General features: G+C 41.9%; 1 pseudogene; it reads right to left on the bottom strand.

The window, feature by feature from the left end:
• Positions 1–23,268: 23,268 nt before the first annotated feature.
• Positions 23,269–26,008, bottom strand: LOC123075664 (glutathione S-transferase U17-like; annotated as a pseudogene).
• Between the last annotated feature and the right edge of the window lie 538 nt (positions 26,009–26,546).

A 26,546-nucleotide genomic window follows, 5' to 3' on the forward strand; every position in this document is an offset into this window, starting at 1 on the left:
CTGCAATTCCATCACTATTTATTTGTTATTCCCTACTAAACTAGGTAGACAGCAGCTAGCTCTATAAAATAGTACTCCATGGGTATCTTATTTTGTTGTTCTGTAATGTGAAAAGCAGGTCGGAAATCAGATGATGAATAAGCCAGATTCCTTTGTGCTTGCTTGGTTGCCATATTGTTTGGCGCAGGAAAAGCCTACCTATCTGTCGACCTTCCATACGTGTCGGGGTGTGCTTCAGCCTTTCCATTAAGCCTCCTATGAATCATAGGATATTAATAGGATTTTTGTAAGGTGTAAGTGTCCGCATGTGCTTTCCTATGTGCACTCTTTGCTTGTTTGCTGTCCCTGACTCCAAGTGATGTAATAAGGCACCACATCTTTGCTAGGTGTGGTGCTATTTCCTGCTTATTTGTCTATGTAAGAAGGACGTGTATCTTTAATTACGCTGTTTCGTTCAGCTGACAATTGTGCTATTCATTCAATCAAGAGGTATTATTCCCTGCCCAAAAAATAATAATCAACAGGTATTATGATGTCTGGATGGTATGATTTAACTTGACCTGCATTTTCAAATTGTTGTGGCCGGCACCTTTATTTTGTTTATCCTTTCGAGATTGGCAAGTTGTATTCGGTTTTCGATCAGCCAACAGTATCTTCTTCATCTTATGTATACGGCCTCACTCAGGTTCCCATACAATGATACGCCCCACCAAGCGTCTCAGTATTAATTTGCAATTCTGCATACCAAAAATGAATATTAGATTATTATATTTCAAATATTCATTGCAGTTCCAACTGAAAAAATAACGGAGTTGTTTTTGTTTTATCGGCTGGCCAGATTATATATAGTAGTACACATCAAGGAGTTTATCCAATCTTTTCATTGCAGTTCTTCTTCAAAAGGTTAATAGTTGGCATACAAAATCTTATCAAATGCTTTGAGAGATGTGGGAGGCCGGAGGCCTGCACACCGAAGGGACACCGGCGCCATGCCCTAGGAGCTGCCAAATCGGACATTGTTGGACAGTGAATTGAAGACTCTATAGGTGAGAAATGGGGTGTGTTTGGTTACATATCTGTGGGTGGATGGGTTAAGGTCATCCAGTGTTTTGGAAGAAAACTTTGTTAGGTTGCAAGGCAAAACTGAATAAGGTTGCTACTTGAATGAATATTACAAACCTGGATGGCAAAAGTCGGACAAAACATTTGGAGTCCGACCAAATACACCCTTAATAATAAAGACTCTCATCGGTTTTGAGAGTCAAGAAATATACATTTAGAAACTACATCTGCGTAGAAATCTAATGATATACTCTTCATGACATATAGCACATATTTAATTCCTCAAATCAATAACCTAAAACTACGCGAATGACTTATACACCGAGACGGAGGTAGTAGATCTAAATACTCCTCCCCTACGTGTCTGCCAAAGTGGATTTAAATGTAAAGACATAGAGTAATGCATTAAGATTCAAGACATGAAGTTACGAGAGACTTTCCCTTTACCCCTTTTGTGGTGGATTTCAGGTAATGTGCCCTTCCGTAACACGAAATTGGCTCCCTATTTCTGTCACTTAGGTATGCCATCCATCCCTTCCCAATTCCACAATCATGCACTTCACCTTCTATGATGTTAATCTCCTCACAATCTGGCCCAGATCAAGATTCAAGAGATAAGGATCCATACAAGACAATGATAAAACACAAGGTAGATAGTACATCTATAAAGAAACTTCCATCACAAAAGGATCATAACCATGTTAGCAGCTCATGTGATTTATTACATTGATGAGATTCCAACAATGTCTGGAGCTCATGCAATCCATTGAGAGAAAGAGATCTGCTACATAGTTACTCATACAAACCCCATAGCCTTCTGGGTGGACTACTCACAACTCATTTCTCATGAGCGGAATACATGGTGGTATGGTGGAAAACTAGGTGGAAGAAGGCGGAAGCCCCTCCGACAGGGCACCGCAGAGGGAGAAATCTCCTTGGGAAGTTCCACGTCGGTGCAGATCTATTCTTCTCCGGAAGAGGGTGGAACTATGATGTTTGTGTCGATATGAAGCCAGGGACCAGAAGACCTAATTTGGCCAGAGGAGGGACTGGCACGCCGTAGGGGGGTGGACCTCCACTTTCCATCCCCGGTGCTCTTTGGCCCCTACGTCTCATTCTCATCTCAACTCTCTGCGTGGATTTCCAAGATTTTTTTTCGTAACTTCTGCATGTTTTCCCATATTTTTACCTACATAAATGGAAAGACAATAAATAGCCTTTATGTCTTGATTTACTGGTACATGACAATTTAATTGGAATGACGTTTAGAACCATAAATCGGTAGGTATGGTGGACACTCATGGCAAGGATATTGGGTTTAAAGGATTTGGATGTAAGACAAACAAACCATGCTTAGTACAAGGGATAGGCTAGCAATAAGGTTGAGCTATGACCAACTCACAAATATTAATGATCAAAAGTCTAATACTTACTCAAACGCACAAGCACAATCAACCACTATTCATAAATGATTAGAGCAAGATTAGACTACCATACTCATAGCATTTACTAGATGTTCTTCTTAATGTTGATTAAAAATGAAGCAAAGTAAATTTAGAGACCACATAATAAGAGATTCCATTATTTGATCAATCAATTAAACTAACATTGCATAAAATCCAACACAAATATTATCTGAATAGAACCTATGGGACATTTGCAAACATTTTTAATGCATGAAGAATTAACAATAAGAACCAATCAAAGAGGTGAAAAGAATTATACCTTTAAGAAATGCAATGCTCAACCTTTTATTTTCCCTTTAACTAGATCCAAACAAGAAAATTTCCTTTTAGGAACTCATCCAACTAGAAAGGCATAACAGGGTTTAAGAGAGTAGCTATTTTATTTAGGACACAAGAAAATTAAAAAGAGACACTCGAAGCAATTACTAAAGAGTAAAGAGGATTAAAATTTGAATCAAACACTACAAAAAAACACTTCCGTTATGATACATGTTTGTCACAGTAGGTCACGTTTTTTGCCATGCATGTACATCCATAATGATTTTATGACAGAATTAAGATAGTCATATATGTGTTGTCGTAGAAGTGTTCCATGACAATACTAAAATTATCATCACGGAAGTGTCCACTTCCATGACGATAATTGTCGTGTCATGGAAGTACTTTTGTCATGGGTAACCGACACGTGGCTTCCATCGTAATGGGTCTCCGTTAAGCTATCTGGTCCGGTTTTGGATCCATAACCCGTTAACAGGTGACCAATGACGATTTTGCACGTGTAAAATTCTCATTGGCCGTAGGAACCATGTGTCAGCTTCGCGTACGGACACATGGCAACTGCCCAATGGACATGAGGTGCCTATGAAATGTCGACACGTGGCAAGGCCCAACAGTGGCCCATTTAAGTTAAAAATGCCTGGCCCAGTCAAAATTAGCAGGTTGGCCCACTAACGACATGCTTGTATACGACCCATTCACACTTAAGGCCCGTAGGAATAGTGCCTAATCGGCCCGTCAATGGCCCGTTCTAGATTTCTTATCATGGTGGCCCATTGTCACTTCTGGCCCGTTAACAGTCCCCTAAGTATTTCGGCCGAATTACGACAAGGGGTGTTACCGGCCTGTTAAAGGTCCTGCAACATTTGGGCCCATTTATTGCCCCATGAAATTTTTGGCCCATGAAAGACCGTGAAGGAATTGGGCCATATTCGGCTAGGTTTGCAATTCAGCCTGTGAACGGCCCACTATAGATATGGGACACTTCCAGCCTTTTGTATTTCTCGGCCTATTAATGTTGGACGAAATACATGGGCCATAGGTTGCCCAACGTCACATTGGGCCTACTAATGGCTCATATACGAGCTGATACAAATCAAGCCTACCCGCACTTCCGGCCTGGTAAAGTCTCATGTAGTAGGTCGGCGCAATTACGACCCGTCTGATTTTCGGCCTGTTAACAATCTGCATTGTAAATGGGCTACCATGAGCTGAGATACATTTCGACATGCTAATGACCAGTGTGTTATTCGGGACATTTCAGGCCCAATCATCTTTCGGCCTCATAAAAGCCCTCGGCTTATTCTGGCCCAATATGACTTTTGGCCTACTAAAGGCACTTATTATATATTTCACATTTTAGGCCCATGATATATTTACACATGCTAACAGGCTGTTCTTACTAAGGTCCCAAATTATGTTTAGACCTGGTAACGGCCCACTAAGGCGATGAGCCTATCAAAAATAAGAAAGCTTACGCTGATTTAGGCCTAGGTGTTTTCTATGGGGTACATGAAAATTACGGCCCATAATCGTTGTTAACCCAAATGAGGACAACTTACAGGTTGACTCGAATTTCATTCGTGTAATGATTGATACGGACGTCCACGGTTCTGCTATCGTTCATTGAACAAAGGGGTTTCATTCATGGATATGATTTACTGAACTAAGGGGTCACATGCTTAAGGTAATCATGATCTGTTGAGTGTTAGTAGGATGAGAGGATTAATATGTGAAATTGTTTCATTAATATCCATACTATTTGCGAGAGGAACCGGGAGCGTTTCGGGGTCACCGGAAGGGTTTTGGAGTTTATCGAGCTATACCGGGTATTACCAATAATTAATATATAGGTGGAAAATATTTAGGATGTGTTAAATTATATATAATATACTCTAGAAATTATTAGAGGGCTTTAATAATTAATTTAATATCAAATGGCCTACAAAGGCCAAGTGAAGGAAGGCAACTTGGGCCACCAAGGCCCAAATGGGGGGAGGCGCCCCTTCTCCTATTGGAAAGGAGGGAGGGAGGCCGAATTGGGGAGGGATTCCCCTCCCCATGGCCGGTGCAAGGGGGGAGGACTTTCCTCCCTTGTGTAGTGCCCCCTCCTACCCTCCAAAGCTATATATACTTGAGGTGTTGGTCAATTTTCTACATAAGTTTTGGAGTCTCCTCTAGTTCTTCTAGTTCTAATTCTGGTTGCCCCTACTTGACTAATTAGAGCTAGGTCTAGTTCCTCCAATCCTCATAATTAGAAGTCAAGCGTGGTTCAAATATCCTCCCTTTAATTCTTCCGTGGCGATTATTTACGGACGGCGAAGCGTTGCCGGATCGTGAAGACCGTACGCTTGCAACCAAGTAGAGAGGATGTGCTTTTGGTCTTCCGCTTGAGGGATCGTTCAAGGGTAGTTTACGGGATCATCATCAATGGTTGGAGGGACTCCTAGTATGATCTCCACCGGCTCGTCTACTTCCGCCGCACTTCGGAGTCGGTTACGATCGGTGATCCAAACCCTATATACATCTTCATATTCTTCATGGGTGTTCGTAGGGCGTTTTTTTTCTACTACATTTTCCAACTGTGGATAGGAGGCATACATATGATTCTTGCTTAGCTGTAAAGGAATGCTCTCTAACTGCCAGAAACTGGTTAACATACAACAAATTGGGCGTCATTGATGTTGCTGCTGCTCCTTGCGGCAGCTGCAGCCTGACTACCACCGCGACGACTTGTGGGTATATGAACTGCAAAATATAGTTGGTGCATGTTGATGATATTTGTGATTTGTGAATGATGATTGATTGAAGGACCTAGCAAGTCTATGACACACCACGTCTGAAGATGAAAATCGTGGTTACAGCTGCATTAATTAGTTTGTGTTAAAATAGGATCAATCAGGATTGCAAGTCATTTGATAATGCAACTTGCATACTATACGTACACATCAACCTCAATATGTTGAACAGTTAAGCGTGTACACATAATCAGGAGTGCTAGCTACTTGCCAAAAGTGTGTTTCTAGTCCCATCCTCACATGCACATGGTATGAAAAGTTGAATTTAAAAATAAAAAATAAATTCAGTACATTGATTCTGCTTTTTATTTAGACCTCCACAACTATCGCTCCATCATGAAATTTTGCATGCATGTGATATACTCCTCAGTGTTTAGCTAAAATATGTTTCAGAATATTTGATTTTTCTTTCCTATTTTTCATTTCGTTGTTCATACTGGTGCATGTGCACCCGCGAGCAGAAACTCCAAGTCCGTACTTGTTACTTGATAGTCTTGTGCTTGTTGAACCGTTTATGATAAAAACTGGTCTTGGATGAATTTTCTTTGAAATTTTAACATTGAACACGTCATAAAAGCTTATTAGAGTTGCCATATTATTTTGCTTTAAATGTGTGTCAATAAACAATTAGAATTATCATATGTGATAATATAATAGAGTAGCGACGTATGGCGAGACATTGACGCGATGAGGCCAAATCCTCACTTGTCTTGACATGGAAAGTGTGGCTCCAAATATATTAATTAGTTTGGCTTGAAAATGCAACTTGTATATTGAGCATACAAAACAACTGCAATAATTGAGCAGTTAAGCGTGCACACATTATCATGACAAACCTGTTGTCATGTATGATGCAATGGCTACAATATTCTATTTGATGGTATATATTAGCTGCAAAAATAGACCATGTGTATCAACGACATTTGTGATTTTTAGATTATGTTTGATTAAAGGACCTAGCAAGGTCATGATAGTCGAACCCTTTGATGAAGAGTTTGATCTAGTTTGATCTAGCCATTGACTCTTTTTTGCTACAGTTTCTTGAGAAAATTTGTCATATTTATTATGTTTTACATTTTCAGGCAACAACAGATCTTGAGCTTGCTGAACCTTTTATGACAAACATTAATAATCTTTGATGAGGTTTTTTGTAACATTCTGAACACACTGAACACTCCAGACAAAGTTTAGAGTTGAAATGCTTAATTTTCTTCTCTTTCTGAAATGCATGGAAGTAAACAAGTCATTTTTTTGTAAATAACAATTAAATCGAGGGTGAACATAGGGAGAGACGTCGTTGTAATGAGACCATGCCCATTGTTGTCCTTGCATGGAAACTAAAGAAAGGTTGCAGCTGATTAATTAGGTTGGGACAGCAAAATGGAGGAAGCAACATGAGTGCAAGTCATTTGATACTGCAACTTGCGCCACAATAATACATTGAGCAGTTGAGCTTGTCGGCATATATAATCATTTATTAGCACGTGTCGTCATCCATGTTGTGATTAATCACCGGAAAAAGTACTGCACTACAGTATGGCTAACAGCACAGTAGAACGTTCCGAGCAATGTCTTGTTAAATCAAATCAGGGTACAATAATTCGATATAGTGCGATATAGCTTCACTATAGCTGAAAGTGCTCTTGTGATCCCAAGCTCACATGCACCCTTTGCTACAATAAAATCCAAAAAATATCTAAAAAATTCAAAAAAAAAAAAATTGCCAACAAACATTGGTGTTTTTTTTCACATGTATACAAAATTATGTGAGAAAATGGATTTCATGCAGGTCTCGAAAAAAACTAATGCTCCAAAATTCTTCCAAAAACAAAACAAAAATTAGAATGATTTTTTTGCCGAGACCTCGACAAATGTCATTCCACCATGAAAGTTGGAATGCATGTGAAACACTTAACAATGTTTGTTGCCAAAAAAAACAGATTGTTTTGAATCTTTTTAGTATTTTTCTTTTCAATTTTACTGTGTAGCAGCTCTCATACTCCATGTCCTGCTATAGCGGACTTTAAGGGATGCGCTGTTTTTTCATTTGCTGTAATGGATATTCCTCCCCCCGTCCCGTAATGTGAGATTCTTTTGCAAGTCCCGTAATGTGAGATCGTTTTGCAAGTTAAAATAAGACGATGGGACCGTGGAGTACATTATTAACCTTTGTTTTCACTGGAGATAAGCCCGGGATGACGCATCTTTAGGCTGGTCATAGTGAGAGTAACATAGGTAGTAACATAGATGCCACATAAGCAAAAATGATGAAATTGGCAAGTAGTTAATTAGGAGAGGCAAATAGAGTAGTAACATAATATGTTACCATCACATAGCGCTTCCCAATGCAAAATGAGTCTATAAAGTAATAAATGAAGACATCTATGTTATCATGCATATGACACTACCCACTATAAAGGTAGTAATATAGAGTAGTACCATATGCATGTTACTAGTAATGGTAAACAACATGATATGGATTCTATTTATGATAACTAGTGGCAGGAAAGTTTTCAATTGTTGTCTTCATTCAAAGCTGAAGTGGAGATGATCAGCCCAGATAGTATTGTAGATATTGACCACCATACTGTGGAGTACACATTTAGTGACAAAGGCCAAGGAATGCTTTGGGAGGGTCTTTATCTGCTTTGAGGCATGTCGTCGGGTATTTTTGGCAGGCTGCAGGCCGTATTTGGATATTTATACTACTTTTCTCATAGGGAGGTTTAAAGGACAGTTAGTAACAACTTTGTTGGAAATATGCCCTAGAGGCAATAATAAAATGGTTATTATTGTATTTCCTTGTTCATGATAATTGTCTATTGTTCATGCTATCACTACTAGGGAAAAGGTTACACACAGAATCTTACCAGTAGCGCTTGTTAAAATGAGGCACTGCTGCTACTTAGCAGTAGCGCGCCTGGCTAAACCGCGCTACTGTTACCCCCTTAGCAGTAGCGCGGCAGGAAAAGAACGCACTACTACTACAATTTCCACACCGGTCCCGACGTGCTAGGTATAGTAGTAGCGCCCTTCTAGAAACGGCGCTACTACTATGGATTTTAGCAGCAACGCGTTTTTCCTCCCCACGCTACTGTTAAAGCTATTTTCACCTAACCCCCCGCGCGGCCTGATTCCCTCTCCTCTGCTTCCTCCCCCAATTCCCCACTCTCTCTTCTCCCCCTCGTCGCCTCCGCCTCGCCACCGTCTCGCCGCCGTCTCCCCCGACCCCGCCTCACGGTCGTCTCCCCCAACTCTGCCTCGCCGCCGTCTCCCCCGACCCCGCCTCGCCGCCGTCTCCCTCGACCCTCCTCGCCGCCGTATCCCCCGACCCCGCCTCGCCGCTATCTCCCCCAATCCCGAGCCCGCCCTCGCCGCCCCTACCTCCGTCGCCGAGCACCTTCCCGCCACCGTCTCTCCCTCTGTAAGCCCCCCACCCCTCCCCCACCCCCTCTCTCTTTGTTTAGTTAGTAGATGATTTTAGTAGTAGTAGATGTTAATTTAGGGTTCATAGATAATGATTTTTAGTAGTAGTGGATATTAATTAGTAGTAGTGATGGTAAACTAGTTGTATAATTAGCAGTAGTAGATGTTAATTAGTAGTAGATGTAGTAGTAGATGTTAATTAGTAGTAGTAGATGTACTAGTTTCTTTCTATTTATAGTAAGTTTATATTTAGTAAGAACAAGTTGAATTAATAGAACTAGTTTAGTTTTAGTTGAACTAGTTTAGTTTTAGTTGAACTAGTTTAGTAAGTAAATTAATAACTAGTTGAACTACTTTATTTTTAGAAAGAACTAGTTTTTTTCTATTTATAGTAAGTTTATATTTAGTAAGAACTAGTTGAATTAATAGAACCAGTTTAGTTTTAGTTGAACTAGTTTAGTTTTAGTTGAACCAGTTTAGTAAGTAAATTAATAACTAGTTGAACTACTTTTTTTTAGAAAGAACTAGTTTTTTTCTATTTATAATAAGTTTATATTTAGTAAGAACTAGTTGAATTAATAGAACTAGTTGAACATGTCATATTTGTTGTTATTTTTTAGTTTAAGCAATTATTTCATGTTTTGGTTACACCTCCGAGTGGCCTATGTTTTGCCGGAGTGTTGATTAATTTCCGTTCCGGCAAATTTCAGGCGCTCGATATGTCCTTTTTTAGCAAAGGTCATGCCGGATTTTTTTGTGAATTCTGGCATGACTTGTGCTAGAATATGTACAAGTTTAATCTTTGAATTATGAACGTAGGAAATGTCGAACTCAGACGACGACGGTCTCCTGAGGGAGTGCAGCTGGTGCCACGACGATCGAAGTACGTGCGACAGGTTCGTTGAGCTGGATGAAGATCGGCGCTTCAGCATTAAGCTCGAGGAGACCTTCGATGTTGAAATGGTACGCAACAACGACAAGTGTTTTTTTTCGTAATTAAGCATGACTTCAACTATTTCAACGTCTAATTTTCATCTTTTACAATTCGACTAGCTTATCCCATGCCATGCAAGACGCTATGTCTTGGAGAGGATGGGTTTTGAAGACCATGAAAATTTTGAAACAAAGAAAATACACCTAAGGACCCATCATGATATGGATTTTGAAGTAAATCTGTGCAATGCTCAGAGCGTAACCCGTTTTGGTTGCCAAAATTGGGAAGCACTTTGCAAAATGTATTATTTTTATGAGGGTATGATTGTCACCATGGATCTTGGTGATCCTGACATCGAGCAAGACAATATGGACATTTGGGTCCTTGTTGATACGCTTCAGATTGTACCGCTATGTGAGTTTCTCAAACATAGTTATTAACTAATTTATATTGTTTATTTCAAAATAGTTGACAACTTATTTCCATTGTTAGCTTATTTTGATTCTTCAAAGACTGTGCGGAAGATGGTAGACAAAACCCACTACACCGATGGCTCTGAATTAACTTATAAGGAGAAAAATCATCTGACCGCATTTTGTACTCTTCTTGAGGATTACAATAACTATTATCGAACACCTCCAAATTATGGTGAATACGTGCCACTAGTGCACGTGTTGAACCACGGTAACTTCTCTGGAGATACCCTGGTAAGATTTTTTACTATTACGACATCCGTGCATCTTTTGCATACTTCTAAAACTAGTAAATCATTGCTAATTACGAAGTTATTACTATGTTTTTCAACAGAAACTACCGATGGATTGTGTGCCTCATTTGATGTATCTGAATGGTCGCCTTACAGTTCTGAACATATTGTCAGGTAAATCTAGGGAGCTCACCAGTGCATATCGGATTTCTAAAACCGGTGAACACATGTTCATCAAAGAATGGAAGAAATGTATGGACATTCGCAAGGAGGTTCTTGGAAGTAACATTCAGCGAAAGGAAAGAATTGGAGACAGACTAATCTCCATTCTCCATAATGGAGAGTCAGGGGCTATCTTGTTTTTTGCTATTTTACCTTAGAAAATGTAGTAGGTCTTAATCAAATGTATTAGGTCCTATGAGGTACAATATGTTTATTATATGGTAATGTGTTAGAGTTGATAATGAGGAGTACTTGTGATTACGACTAGTGACCAATTTGCTAAGTTGATCTTGAGGAGGTGTTATATGACAATGATGTATTATGATGATAAGTTGTTAATGATATGATGATGATGATATTATTATATCATTGGGTGAAAGAACCGCGGATTAGTTTCAAGTGGATGGACATCCACTTGAAACTAGTCCACGGTTCTTTTATCCCGTGATGTAATAACTCATTATGATGTAAAAACAATCTCTAAATTCCTGTTGTATGAAAACTAGTGTAAATGTGTATGAATACAACATGAAATAAAAAAGAAATAAAATACTAAATAATAGTAGTAGCGCAGGCAAGGAGAAGCGCTACTACTAATTACCAGTAGCGCTCTTCTGTAGAAGCGCTACTACTAAGTCAATTTAGCAGTAGCGTGGGTCTAGGCACGCTATTGCTAAGCTTTAGCTGTAGCGCCTTATCAGTAGCGCTCCTGCCCGCGCTACTGATAGGCCTAAAACCCGCGCTGCTGCTAGGCTTTTCCCTAGTAGTGTATAATTGTATTAACTGGAAACCATAATACATGTGTGAATACATAGACCACAACATGTCCCTAGTGAGCCTCTAGTTGACTAGCTCGTTGATCAATAGATGGTTATGGTTTCCTGACCATGGACATTGGATGTCATTGATAACGGGATCACATCATTAGGAAAATGATGTGATGGACAAGACCCAATCCTAAGCATAGCACAAGATCGTGTAGTTCGTTTGCTAAAGCTTTTCTAATGTCAAGTATCATTTCCTTAGACCATGAGATTGTGTAACTCCCTGATACCGTAGGAGTGCTTTGGGTGTACCAAACGTCACAACGTAACTGGGTGACTATAAAGGTGCACTACAGGTATCTCCAAAAGTGTCTGTTGGGTTGGCACGAATCAAGACTGGGATTTGTCACTCCGTATGACGGAGAGGTATCTCTGGGCCCACTCGGTAATGCATCATCATAATGAGCTCAATGTGACTAAGTAGTTAGTCATGGGATCATGCATTACGGAACGAGTAAAGTGACTTGCCGGTAACGAGATTGAACGAGGTATTGGGATACCGACGATCGAATCTTGGGTAAGTAACGTACCGATTGACAAAGGGAATTGCATATGGGATTGCTTGAATTCTTGACATCCTGGTTCATCCGATGAGATCATCGTGGAACATTTGGGAGCCAACATGGGTATCCAGATCCCGCTGTTGGTTATTGGTCGGAGAGGTGTCTCGGTCATGTCTGCATGATTCCCGAACCCGTAGGGTCTACACACTTAAGGTTCGATGACGCTAGGGTTATAAGGAAAGTTTGTATGTGGTTACTGAATGTTGTTCGGAGTCCCGGATGAGATCCCGGACGTCACGAGGAGTTCCGGAATGTTCCGTAGGTAAAGATTTATATATGGGAAGTCCAGTTTCAGTCACCGGAATAGTTTCGGGGGTTATCGGTATTGTACCGGGACCACCAAAAGGTGTCCGGAGGTCCACGGGATGGGGCCACCTGCCCCGGGGGACTTGATGGTTTGAATATGGGAGGGAACCAGCCCCTAGTGGGCTGGTGCGCCCCTCCCCAAGGGCCCAAGACGCCTAGGGTTGAAAACCCCAGGGGAGGGGGGCGCATCCACCTTGCTTGGGGGCAAGCCTCCCCTCCTGCCCCCCCCCCTCTAGATGGAATCTAGAGGGGGGCGACCCCCTCTCCCCTTCCCCTATATATAGTGGGGGTTTTGGGGCTGCCAAGAACATGAGTTTCCCTCTCTCCTGGCGCAGCCCTACCCCTCTCCCTCCTCGTCTCTCGCAGTGTTTGGCGAAGCCCTGCTGGAGTGCCACACTCCTCCATCACCACCACGCCATTGTGCTGCTGCCGGACGGAGTCTTCCCCAACCTCTCCCTCTCTCCTTGCTGGATCAAGGCATGGGAGACGTCACCGGGCTGCACGTGTGTTGAACGCGGAGGCACCGTTGTTCGGTGCTTAGATCGGATTCGGCCGCGGTCTGAATCGCTTCGTGTACGACTCCAGCGGCCGCGTTCTTGTAACGCTTCCGCATCGTGATTTTCAAGGGTATGAAGATGCACTCCCCCTCTCTCTCGTTGCTAGAATCTCCTAGATTGATCTTGGTGATACGTAGGAAAATTTTGAATTTCTGCTACGTTCCCCAACAGGGCATCATGAGCTAGGTCTATTGTGTAGATTCTATGCACGAGTAGAACAGAAGTTGTTGTGGGTGTTGATTTTGTTCAATATGCTTACCGTTACTAGTCCTATCTTGTTTAGACGGTATTGTGGGATGAAGCGGCCCGGACCGACCTTACACATACACTTACGTGAGACAGGTTCCACCGGCTGACATGCACTTGTTGCATAATGTGGCTAGCGGGTGTCTGTCTCTCCCACTTTAGTCAGATCGGATTCGATGAAAAGGGTCCTTATTAAGGGTAAATAGAAATTGGCATATCACATTGTGGTTTTGGCGTAGGTAAGAAACGTTCTTGCTAGAAACCTATAGCAGCCACGTAAAAAACTTGCAACAACAATTAGAGGATGTCTAACTTGTTTTTGCAGCATATGCCGTGTGATGTGATATGGCCAAAAAGGATGTGATGAATGAAATATATGTGATGTATAAGATTGATCATATTCTTGTAATAGGAATCACGACTTGCATGTCGATGAGTCTGACAACCGGCAGGAGCCATAGGAGTTGTCTTTATTTATTGTATGACCTGCGTGTCACTGAATAATGCCATGTAATTACTTTACTTCATTGCTAAACCGTTAGCCATAGTAGTAGAAGTAATAGTTGGCGAGACAACTTCATGGAGACACGATGATGGAGATCATGGTGTCATGCCGGTGACGATGATGATCATGGCACCCTGAAGATGGAGATCAAAAGGAGCAAAATGATATTGGCCATATCATGTCACTATTTGATTGCATGTGATGTTTATCATGTTTTTGCATCTTATTTGCTTAGACCGACGGTAGTAAATAAGATGATCCCTCATAATAATTTCAAGAAAGTGTTTCCCCTAACTGTGCGCCGCTGCTAAAGTTCGTTGTTTCGAAGCGGGTGTGATAGATTCTAACGTTCACATACAACGGGTGTAAGCCAGATTTACACATGCAAAACACTTAGGTTGACTTGACGAGCCTAGCATGTGCAGACATGGCCTTGGAACACAAGAGACCGAAAGGTCGAACATGAGTCGTATAGAAGATACGATCAACATGGAGATGTTCACCGATGATGACTAGTCCGTCTCACGTGATGATCGGTCATGGCCAAGTTGACTCGGATCATGTATCACTTAGATGACTAGAGGGATCTCTATCTGAGTGGGAGTTCATTAAATAACCAGATGAACTTAATTATCATGAACATAGTCAAAAGGTCTTTGCAAATTATGTCGTTCCATACGCTTTAGTTCTACTGTTGAGATATGTTCCTAGAGAATTTAGTTGAAAGTTGATAGTAGCAAATATGTGTACTGGGTCCGTAAACTAAGGATTGTCCTCATGCTACGCAGAAGGCTTATGTCCTTAATGCACCGCTTGGTGTGCTGAACCTCAAACATCGTCTGTGGATGTTGTGAACATATGACATACACATTTTGATGACTACATGATAGTTCAGCAATGTTAAATGGTTTAGAATTGTGGCGCCGAAGACATTTTTGAAACGTCGCGGAACATATGAGATGTTCCAAGGGCTGAAATTGGGATTTCAGGCTCGTGACGACGTCAAGAGGTATGAGACCTCCGACGAGTTTCTTAGCCTACAAACTAAGGGAGAAAAGTTCAATCGTTGAGCATGTGCTCAGATTGTCTGAGTACTACAACCACTTGAATCGAGTGGGAGTTAATCCTCCAGATGAGATAGTGATGTTTCTCCAAAGTCACTGCCATTAATCTACTAGAGCATCGTGATGAACTATAACATATCAGGGATAGATATGATGATCCTTGAGCTATTCGCAATGTTTGACACCGCGAAAGTAGAAGTCAAGTAGGAGCATCAATTGTTGATGGTTAGTAAAACCATTAGTTTCAAGAAGGGCAAGGGCAAGAAGGATACTTCATGAAACGACAAATCAGTTGCTGCTCTAGTGAAGAAACCCAAGGTTGAACCCAAACCCGAGACTAAGTGCTTCTGTAATGAGGGGAACGGTCACTGAAGCAGAACTACCCTAGATACTTGGTAGATGAGAAGGCTGGCAAGGTCGACAGAAGTATATTGGATATACATTATATTGATGTGTACTTTACTAGTACTCCTAGTAGCACCATGGTAATAGATACCGGTTCAGTTGCTAAGTGTTAGTAACTCGAAATAAAAGGCTACGGAATAAACGGAGACTAGCTAAAGGCGAGGTGACGATATGTGTTGGAAGTATTTCCAAGGTTGATGTGATCAAACATCGCACGCTCCCTCTACCACCGGGATCGGTGTTAAACCTAAATAATTGTTATTTAGTGTTTGTGTTGAGCATAGACATGATTGGATTATGTCTATCGCAATACGGTTATTCATTTAAGGAGAATAATGGTTACTCTATTTACTTGAATAATACCTTCAATGGTCTTGCACCTAAAATGAATGGTTTATTGAATCTCGATCGTAGTGATACACATGTTCATGCCAAAAGATATAAGATAGTAATGATAGTACCATATACTTGTGGCACTACCTTTTGAGTCATATTGGTATAAAACGCATGAAGAAGCTCCATGTTGATGGATCTTTGGACTCACTCGTTTTTGAAAAGTTTGAGACATGCGAACCATGTCTATTGGCATGTGCGCATGAAGAAACTCCATGCAGATGGATCGTTTGGACTCACTTGATTCTAAATCACTTGAGACATGCAAATCATACCAGATGGGCAAGATGACTGAAAGGCCTCGTTTTCAGTGAAATGGAACAAAAAAGCAACTTGTTGGAAGTAATGCATTTTGATGTGTGCAGTCCAATGAGTGTTGAGGCATGCAGTGGATATCGTTATGTTCTTACTTCATAGATGATTTGAGTAGATGCCAAGTGTATTTACTTGATGAAACAAAAGTCTGAATTGTTGAAAGGTTCAAGTAATTTCAGAGTGATGTTGAAGATCGTCGTGACAAGAGGATAAAATGTCTATGATATGATCATAGAGATGAATATCTGAGTTACGTGTTTGGTACACAATTAAGACATTGTGGAATTGTTTCACAACTAATACCACCTGGAACACCATAGTGTGATGGTGTGTTCGAACATCATAGGTGCGCCCTATTGGATATGGGGCATACCATGATGTCTCTTCTTGAATTACCACTATCGTTTATGGGTTAGGCATTAGAGGCAACCACATTCACTTTAAATAGGGCACCACGTAATTCCGTTGAGATGACACCATATGAAATATGGTTTAGAGAAACCTAAGTTGTCGTTTCTTAAAAGTTTGGGGTTGCAACGCTTATGTGAAAAAGCTTCATCCTGATAAGCTCGAACCCAAAGCGGATAAATACACCTTCATAGGACACCCAAAACAGTTGGGTATACCTCCTATTTCAGACCCGGAAGCAAAAGTGATTGTTTCTAGAAGTGGGTCCTTTCTCGAGGAAAAGTTTCTCTCGAAAGAATTGAGTGGGAGGATGGTGGAGACTTGATGAGGTTATTGAACCATCACTTCAACCAGTGTATAGCAGGGCACAGGAAGTTGTTCCTGTGGCACCTACACCAATTGAAGTGGAAGTTGATGATAGTGATCATGAAACTTCGGATCAAGTAACTACCAAAACCTCGTAGGACGACAAGGACGCGTACTGCTTCAGAGTGGTACGGTAATCCTGTCTTGGAGGTCATGTCGCTAGACAACAATGAACCTACGAGCTATGGAGAAGCGATGGTGGGCCCGGATTCCGACGAATGGCTCGAGCCATAAAATCCGAGAGAGGATCCATGTATGAAAACAAAGTGTAGACTTTGGAAGAACTACTTGATGGTCGTAAGGCTATTGGGTACAGATGGATTTTAAAAGGAAGACGGACAATGATGGTAAGTGTCACCATTGAGAAGGCTCGACTTGTCGCTAAGATGTTTTCTGACAAGTTCAAGGAGCTGACTACGATGAGACTTTCTCACTCATAGCGATGCTAAGAGTCTGTTGGAATGATATTAGCGGTTACTGCATTATTTATGAAATCTTATAGATAGGATGTCAAAAAATTGTTTCCTCGACGATTTTGTTGAGGAAAGGTTGTATGTGATACAACCAGAAGGTTTTGTCAATCCTGAAAGATGCTAACAAGTATGCAAAGCTCCAGTAATCCTTCTAAGGACTGGAGTAAACATCTCGGAGTTGGAATATATGCTTTGATGAGATAATCAAAGATTTTGGGTTTATACAAAGTTTATGAGAAACTTGTATTTTCAAAGAAGTGAGTGGGAGCACTATAGAATTTCTGATGAGTATATGTTGTTGACATATTGTTGATCGCAAATGATGTAGAATTTTTGGAAAGCATATAGGGTTATTTGAAAAGTGTTTTTCAATGGAACCCTGGATTAAGCTACTTGAACATTGAGCATCAAGATCTATAAGGATAGATCAAAAACGCTTCATAGTATTTTCAAATGAATACATACCGTGACAAGATTTTGAAGGAGTTCAAAATAGATCGCCGAAGAAGAAGTTCTTGGCTATGTTATAAGGTATGAGTATTGAGTAAGACTCAAGACCTGACCACGGCAGAAAAGAGAGCAAGGACGAAGGTCGTCCCCTATGCTTTAGACATAGGCTCTATAGTATGCTATGCTGTGTACCGCACCTGAAGTGTGCCTTGCCATGAATCAGTCAAGGGGTACAAGTGTGATCAAGGATTGGATCACAGCACAGATTATCCTTAGTAACTAGTGGACTAAGGAATTTTCTCGATAATGGAAGTGGTAAAAGAGTTCGTCGTAAAGGGTTACGCCGATGCAAACTTTGACACTAATCCGGATGACTCTGAATAGTATACCGGATTCATATACTACAGCAGTTATTTGGAATAGCTCCAAATAGAACGTGGTAGCTGCATCTAGGATATGACATAGAGATTTGTAAAGCACACACGGATCTGAAAGGTTCAGACCCGTTGACTAATAACCTCTCTCACAAGCGAGATAGGATCAAACCCCATGGGTGTTGGATTCATTACAATCACATAGTGATGTGAACTAGATTATTGACTCTAGTGCAAGTGGCAGATTGTTGGAAATATGCCCTAGAGGCAATAATAAAATGGTTATTATTGTATTTCCTTGTTCATGATAATTGTCTATTGTTCATGCTATAATTGTATTAACTGGAAACCGTAATACATGTGTGAATACATAGACCACAACATGTCCCTAGTGAGCCTCTAGTTGACTAGCTCGTTGATCAATAGATGGTTATGGTTTCCTGACCATGGACATTGGATGTCATTGATAACGGGATCACATCATTAGGAGAATGATGTGATGGACAAGACCCAATCCTAAGCATAGCACAAGATCGTGTAGTTCGTTTGCTAAAGCTTTTCTAATGTCAAGTATCATTTCCTTAGACTATGAGATTGTGTAACTCCCTGATACAGTAGGAGTGCTTTGGGTGTACCAAACTTCACAACATAACTGGGTGACTATAAAGGTGCACTACAGGTATCTCCGAAAGTGTTTGTTGGGTTGGCACGAATCGAGACTGGGATTTGTCACTCCGTATGACGGAGAGGTATCTCTGGGCCCACTCGGTAATGCATCATCATAATGAGCTCAATGTGACTAAGTAGTTAGTCACGGGATCATGCATTACGGAATGAGTAAAGTGACTTGCCGGTAACGAGATTGAACGAGGTATTGGGATACCGACGATCGAATCTCGGGTAAGTAACGTACCGATTGACAAAGGGAATTGCATACGGGATTGCTTGAATCCTTGTCATCGTGATTCATCCGATGAGATCATCGTGGAACATGTGGGAGCCAACATGGGTATCCAGATCCCGCTGTTGGTTATTGGCCGGAGAGGTGTCTCGGTCATGTCTGCATGATTCCCGAACCCGTAGGGTCTACACACATAAGGCTCGACAACGCTAGGGTTATAAGGGAAGTTTGTATGTGGTTACTGAATGTTGTTCGGAGTCCTGGATGAGATCCCAGATGTCACGAGGAGTTCTGGAATGGTCCGGAGGTAAAGATTTATATATGGGAAGTCAAGTTTCAGTCACCAGAATAGTTTCGGGGGTTATCGTTATTGTACCAGGACCACCGAAAGGTGTCCGGAGGTCCATCGGGTGGGGCCACCTGCCCCGGGGGACTTGATGGGCTGAATATGGGAGGGAACCATCCCCTAGTGGGCTGGTGCGCCCCTCTTCAAGGGCCCAAGGCGCCTATGGTTGAAAACCCTAGGGGAGGGGGCGCCTCCACCTTGCTTGGGGGGCAAGCCTCCCCTCCTGGCCGCCCCCCCCCCTCTAGATGGGATCTAGAGGGGATCTAGAGGGGGCCGTCCCCCTCTCCCCTTCCCCTATATATAGTGGGGGTTTTGGGGCTGCCAAGAACATGAGTTTCCCTCTCTCCTGGCGCAGCTCTACCCCTCTCCCTCCTCGTCTCTCGCAGTGCTTGGCGAAGCCCTGCTAGAGTGCCACGCTCCTCCATCACCACCACGCCGTTGTGCTGCTGCTGGACGGAGTCTTACCCAACCTCTCCCTCTCTCCTTGCTGGATCAAGGAATGGGAGACGTCACTAGGCTCCACGTGTGTTGAACGCAGAGGCACCGTTGTTCGGTGCTTAGAACGGATTCGGCCGCGATCTGAATCGCTTCGTGTATGACTCCACCGACCGCGTTCTTGTAACGCTTCTGCATTGCGATCTTCAAGGGTATGAAGATGCACACCCTCTCTCTCTCTCGTTGCTAGAATCTCCTAGATTGATCTTGGTGATACGTAGGAAAATTTTGAATTTCTGCTACGTTCCCCAATAAGCTTGTGCAGTTGATGCACACAATTTCGTATTTTCAGTTGCGTACGGTGTGCTGGAGACAAAGTCTGAGGAGAGATGGACTTGGTTTTTGCATAATCTGTGCTGGGCTATTGTATATCCCAATTGGTTGGTAATTCATACATATGCCTACAAAGGTCTAGAAGTGTCGTGGACAATGTGTTCCCTAGAGTAGAGCATAGGGAATGCGTGCGTCACCTTGCTGCAAATTTTGGAAGAAATACAAAGGAAAGGTGTATACCGACAATTTATGGCCAGCATCTTTGACTTGCAGTGTGAAGAAGCACAACTACCACTTGAGGCAGTTATACACGAATGCTGAAGTGAAGGAATACTTGGAAACACACCACTCCAAGTTATGGACTAGAAGCCAATTCAGTTAACGGAGCAAAGTTGACTATGTGCACAATAATCTTGCAAAGTCTTTCAACTCAACGATCCGGAAACTAAAGGGTCTTTATGTGGTGGATTTGCTTGACAAGATATGGATATAATACGTGTAGAAGTTTCATTATCGTGCAGGAATAGCAGCGGCAAAATTCATGGGACACATTATCATCCCTTCTGTGACGAATGAACTGAAGCAGAAAACAACATGCTTGGAAATGAACATGACTCTTTGCTCGGCTACCACAACAGAGGCATCATATTTTGGATAAAGAGAAGAGGGAATGGAGATATCTAGTGGATTTAGAAGCTAAAACTTGCAGTTGTAGGCAATGGCAGATAACTGGGTTGACATGCATTCATGTCTTGTTTTTAGTCACTTCTGTCTTAGGTCTAGCAGCGAACGTACACCAGTATGTGCATGATTACTACTTTGTTGCAAGGTTCAAAGCCACATATGCATATGCCTTACCTGCTTTCGAGAGAAAACAACAATGGGAGATAGTGGACCCTGGATTCAAGATTTGCGCTCCATTTCTGAAGAGAGCAGCAGGTAGACCAAGGAAGAGTCGATTCAGACCTCGCAGCGAAGGAGCTGGACTTTGAGTGAGGATGCGTAAGTGCACAAGGTGTGGTGGGTCTGGTCATTTCTGTAAGTATTGTGATAACAAATAGATACAGTGTTCGGAGAGTATTTCGATGAAAGCTTCGATGAAAATGTTGGTCATTAGCCGGTTGCAACAAATGATGAAAATGACGGTGAATAGCCGGTTGCAATAGATGAGGATTTTTTGACGAGGTTCCAAATGATGATGGTCAATAGCTGCATAATTTTGACGATGATCCAAAAGATCCTCCAAATGATGATCTATGTGAGGCTCCAAATGGTGATCCAAGTGAGGATCCAAATGATGATCCAAGTGAGGCTCCAAATGGTGACCAACCTTCTATCGTTGTGAGTTCTTCTAGGTATGTAAATCTTGCCAATACTACTATACATTTATGACTTGACATGATCTCACCCTTTATGTTTTGTACAACTCTGCGGTAGGTTCAAAGAAGACGCTTAAGGTACCGATAACCAAGAGGAGAATAGAAGAAGCAATGAGCACAAGGAGCAAAGTGGTTGCAAGAAGCTCAAGGATCAAACAAAAGCCCCAACGCTATTTATGAAACTTTATGAAACATTATGAATGATGGTGTATTTCTATTGAATGATGTTGGATCTATGTTAGAACTATGTTTGAATGATGTTGGAATGAGGATGGTACATGTTTTGAGCAAGTCATGTCAAAAATTTGTACAAAAAATCAAATTTGGACCAAAAATCAATTTTGAACCAAACTTCAAATTTGACATGCTATTTGGATGTTGCAATTCTTTCGAAACTATGGTGAACTTGTTTGTTCTAACTTGGTCATCAATCCAAGCCCTTTTGCGAAGTAAACTCACATTCATGAAATATGTGCTAAAAAAGAGCTCCAAATGTAGGGTAAACGGCCTCATTTCTAAGCAAGGTTTTTTTCGACCCTGTCTAAATCAGCCAAATAACTTTCCTACACATCTATTCTATATATATAGACTACGTGCGCAGGTTTTTCATATATTTTTTTGAATTGTTATGCTCATTGGAATTCTGGTCAAACCTAACTTTGACCAACATTTAAACAACTCTAAAACATGAAATGAAAAACTAAGCCTGGATCCTTCTTAGTCACTCAAAAATTAAGCTTTGGTGAGATTTTTGAAATTTTCATGTTCCAAACCCCAAACAACTTCTCTTCACTTCATACAGCGGAGTTTGAGATATCACATGAGATATATGAAACCATGAATTTTTGTTTGAATGTACGTAGACCTTGTTTATCAACTTAAATCGTTACTATGTGACATAACAAGACTATGTGCGCAGGTTTTTCATTTTTCTTATTTTTTAATTTATTATGCTTATTTGAATTCTAGTCAAATCTAACTTTGACCAACATTTAAACAAGTTTAAAACATGAATGAAAAACTAAGCCTGGATCCTTCTTAGTCACTCCAAAATGAAGCTTTGGTGAGGTTTTTGAAAATTTCATGTTCCAAACCTCCAAACCACTTGTCTTCACTTCATACAACATAGTTTGAGATACCCTTGAGATATCACAGGAGATACATGAATATTTTTCGTTTGAATGTATGTAGACCTTGTTTATCAACTTAAATCGTTAGTATATGGCATAAGAAGACTATGTGCGCGGGTTTTTCATTTTTATGATTTTTATAATTTATTATGCTCATTTGAATTCTGATCTAACCCTAGCGTTGAACAAGGACTGCTGATCTAACCCTTCTAGAAGGAATCCGCGGGGAGGCGAAGGGCGATCCGCGAGATGCGATCTGATTGGATATCTGCTTTTTTTCTCAACACGGATAGTGGGCGCGCTGGGTGGACCATTGGGCCATCTCGCGGTCCGGGCTCGTGACCGTTGTTAGAGCCCCCGTCTCAGCCTTTCCAGGCATGCATGCATGGGAAGCGACACGGCGTGGGCATGGAGGATATTAACTAGAAAGAAGATATTATAACAAAAGATCATTCAATCTTCCTTATTCAGTACAATATTCCATGCATGAAATGTTTGACAGAGACACGAACTAGAGATAATACGCAAATATACTAGTACATGTATTTTAGAAAACATAACTTAATAAATATTCTCCGAACTGAACATTCGGGTGACAGCTTAGTTCACTTCTTGATAGACAAAGCTATCTGAGCCCGCTTCGTCTTGGCAAACTCAACCAACTTGATGACATCCGGCAGGGCCACCTTGGCGGCGGCCAGCTCGGCAAAGCGCTCCACCCACGCCAGTAGAAGGGGGGGTGTTGGCGATGTCAAAGAGTTTGGTACCACATAGCTCTTCAGTTCCCTGCAAAAATGCCAATAGACCGCCGAGTGCAATGTCCACGTATCCAATGCTATCACCACCGAAGAAGGGCTTCCCCTTGGAGCATTCCTTGAGAGCCCCCTCCAGCGTGTGTGCTGCCGCCAACATCTGCTTTATCCCCTCGGTCTTCTCCTCCTCTCGGTTGGCCGTGAAAGCCACTTTCCATGGGATGACTAGCTGGATGCACCAAATAACAATGTTAATCAGTTCACCACATACATAAATGTGAAATTAACAACACAAAACACTATAAGAGTAAACCTTCTGGTCAATGTAGTCTACCCAGAACCGAGCAATGGCACGTTCGTAGGGGTCAGTGGGCAGGAGGGAGGGGCCTGTAGTGTCGTAGGCGTCATCGATGTACTCTAGAATGATGACCGGCTCACAAATTGCCTTGCTGTTGTGGATGAGCACGGGCACCTTCTTGTGCACCGGGTCGTTTTATCTCCATGTTTTGAAACACGACGGCAACGAATTCAGTGCTTAGCAACATTAGTCAAGGTCGTTTTCTTGCGGATTAGTTAACTTTCATGTCAAGTTTCTCGAGACATTAGTCATTGTCTTGGAGCGGAAGGCTAGGAAGTAAACAGATTAGCAGAGTCCCGGACATCCCCAGCCGGTCAGTCAACTTTAGCCAACTTTAAAAGTGATATCAGATAAGTACATGAACCATATAATAATAGTTAGTTGCACTAACTTCAAGCCTGCGTCCATAACAATGGGAGGCACATACTAGTACTAGTTTGAACAAGTCAAATGCCTGATACTTATACTCGAATTAGTGCATCCTTCCCAAATACTTGCAATTTTTTTGTGAATCTAGGACATGTACAAAGACAAACATCGAACAATTTTCATGCCATGTATGGATATATATTGTTAATGTCGATGAGAGGCATCACAACATATGTAGCTAAGGCCTATCGCATAACATGAGACAAACGAACCGACGGAGGCAAATTTACGACTATTATTATCATGTGCATTCTCAAAATATTTGATGCATTCCAAAAAACGAAAAGCGACGATTTACACAAGTATAAGTACAACTTCTCCAGCTTCGATAACATAAAAAGGGACAAAATTAGTGCAGAGGATAAGTAAATCAATCAACATCAGGGGAATCAAACTCATAATTATATTAGTTAGCCATATCAACCAGTCCATACATTCATTCTGTACAATGTTTTCAACAAGGATACCATCACTCCCATCACAAGGGTACAGAGGAGCTATGACGATGATGCTGTACACGGTGAATCTAGAGCTACATTCATGGCAGCGAACTGAGCGAGTGCTCAAATAAATACATACACAGCCAGCCTACTGTATTGTATTGTGTGCTTTTACATAAGCAAGCAGACAGTTTCTCAGCTTTGCACAAGTTGCCTAACAGCTCCCCTAGTTTCTCTGCTCCTCGTAGGTCGGGTTTCTTAAGATCTGGATGATGGCAAAAAAGAAGGCAAGACAATAATAAGATCAAACGAAAACCAACAAGGTGCAGTAGATACAACGGACCTGATCTAATATTGCATCCACACAGAAATTGTGGAGCGAGATGAACGATGGATGGTTGTTTTTTTTTCTTTTTTGAGAATAGAGTAGGACGCCGACTCAAAACGGAGCAGCACATTCAGAAAGCATTAAGGTCGCAGACTAATCGGAACGTTCGCGATCAAAACTTGATCTCCCATGCTCCTGGCGAGCGCAGCCAGCCCATGAACCAATGAGTTTCTATTCCTCCTCACACACTGCACGTAGAGTAAGTGGCCATGCAGTTCTTAATGTCCCTGATTAGGCCACATTGGGGAGAGCGTGTAGGCATCAGTGTCAACAGTTCATTCGCGATGATTTGACTGTTCGTCTCAACGATCACTTGGCCACTGCAACTACCTGCCATGGTCTGCAGTCCAGCCAGGATGGCACGGGCTTCGGCTTCCTCAGTGCTCCGGCATTATGACAGCCTCTTGCAGACTGACTTGAGGACAGCACCACGGCAGTATCTTCTGACAGCTCCAACCGTGCTTTCTCCTGTGTCAGCAAGGAAGGATGAATCGGTGTTGATTTTAACCACACCTCGTGCTGGCGGGATCCATATTTCATCAGGCCTTTTGGTCACACAAATAGAGATTTCAGTAGCCCTGGAGCAATTCCCTTGGTTGTTTTCTGAAGTCTTGCCATCAGTCCAAGCTGCTGCAATCTCAGCCTTGCTTAAATCTTCCTCATGTTGCTTCTAAAACTGCACTGACCCACCGATTGTCTCTCTGCCATTGTTTCTCAAGCAGTCCTCCCGGTGATGCCAACACCGCCAGAGTAACAGCAGGATTTTGGCGCGCATTTCCTCGCTTTCTGTGTCCAGTAGTACTTGCAGCCAGTTTTCACCTGTGAACCCAAATTTATTTTCAGCAGGTAAATTCCAAACCTCTCCCATAGCAGCTCTCAAGGCTCTACTCATACATGACGGGCATGAGGGGGGACGGGCACCCGTCGCGGCAGCGGGAGCCCGAGACGCCATCGGATGCGCCAGAGGATTGCAGCCATTGGTGCCTGCCAGGGGTACGTGCCGGACAGGTGGAACCAGATGATGTACGGACACCACGTGTCCATGGGATATGACACGAGGTCAATTAAAAGATAGGTAGATGCATGATATATATGTAGTTGTGTGTGCATGTATAATGTGTGGAAGGCAAGATTGGACCGGTCCTAGTCATAATTAATCCAACTTTATTGTGTCATCCAAATACTTAGGTTGTACTCCGATCCCTCCGTCACGATTTACTCATCGTGGTTTTAGTTCAAATTTGAACTAGAACCACGATGAGTAAATCGGAACGGAGGGAGTAGTACTTTATACAGTTATATATTTTTTGAACTTCTATACAGTTATACATAAGCATATAAGACCCCATCAAGATTAAATGAATTTGATTGTATGATGAGTACTGAATTTAGTGACCATATTTGTGTTGGATTGTGTCTAAAGATAATATCCAACATTGGAGACGGTGGTTCCTACACTAGTGCAGAACCGGGCAATAGCACCGGTTTGTAAGGCCCTTTAGTGCCGGTTCCATAA

The sequence above is a fragment of the Triticum aestivum genome, chromosome 1B (genome assembly GCF_018294505.1).
Source record: "Triticum aestivum cultivar Chinese Spring chromosome 1B, IWGSC CS RefSeq v2.1, whole genome shotgun sequence".
Classification (NCBI taxonomy): domain Eukaryota; kingdom Viridiplantae; phylum Streptophyta; class Magnoliopsida; order Poales; family Poaceae; genus Triticum; species Triticum aestivum.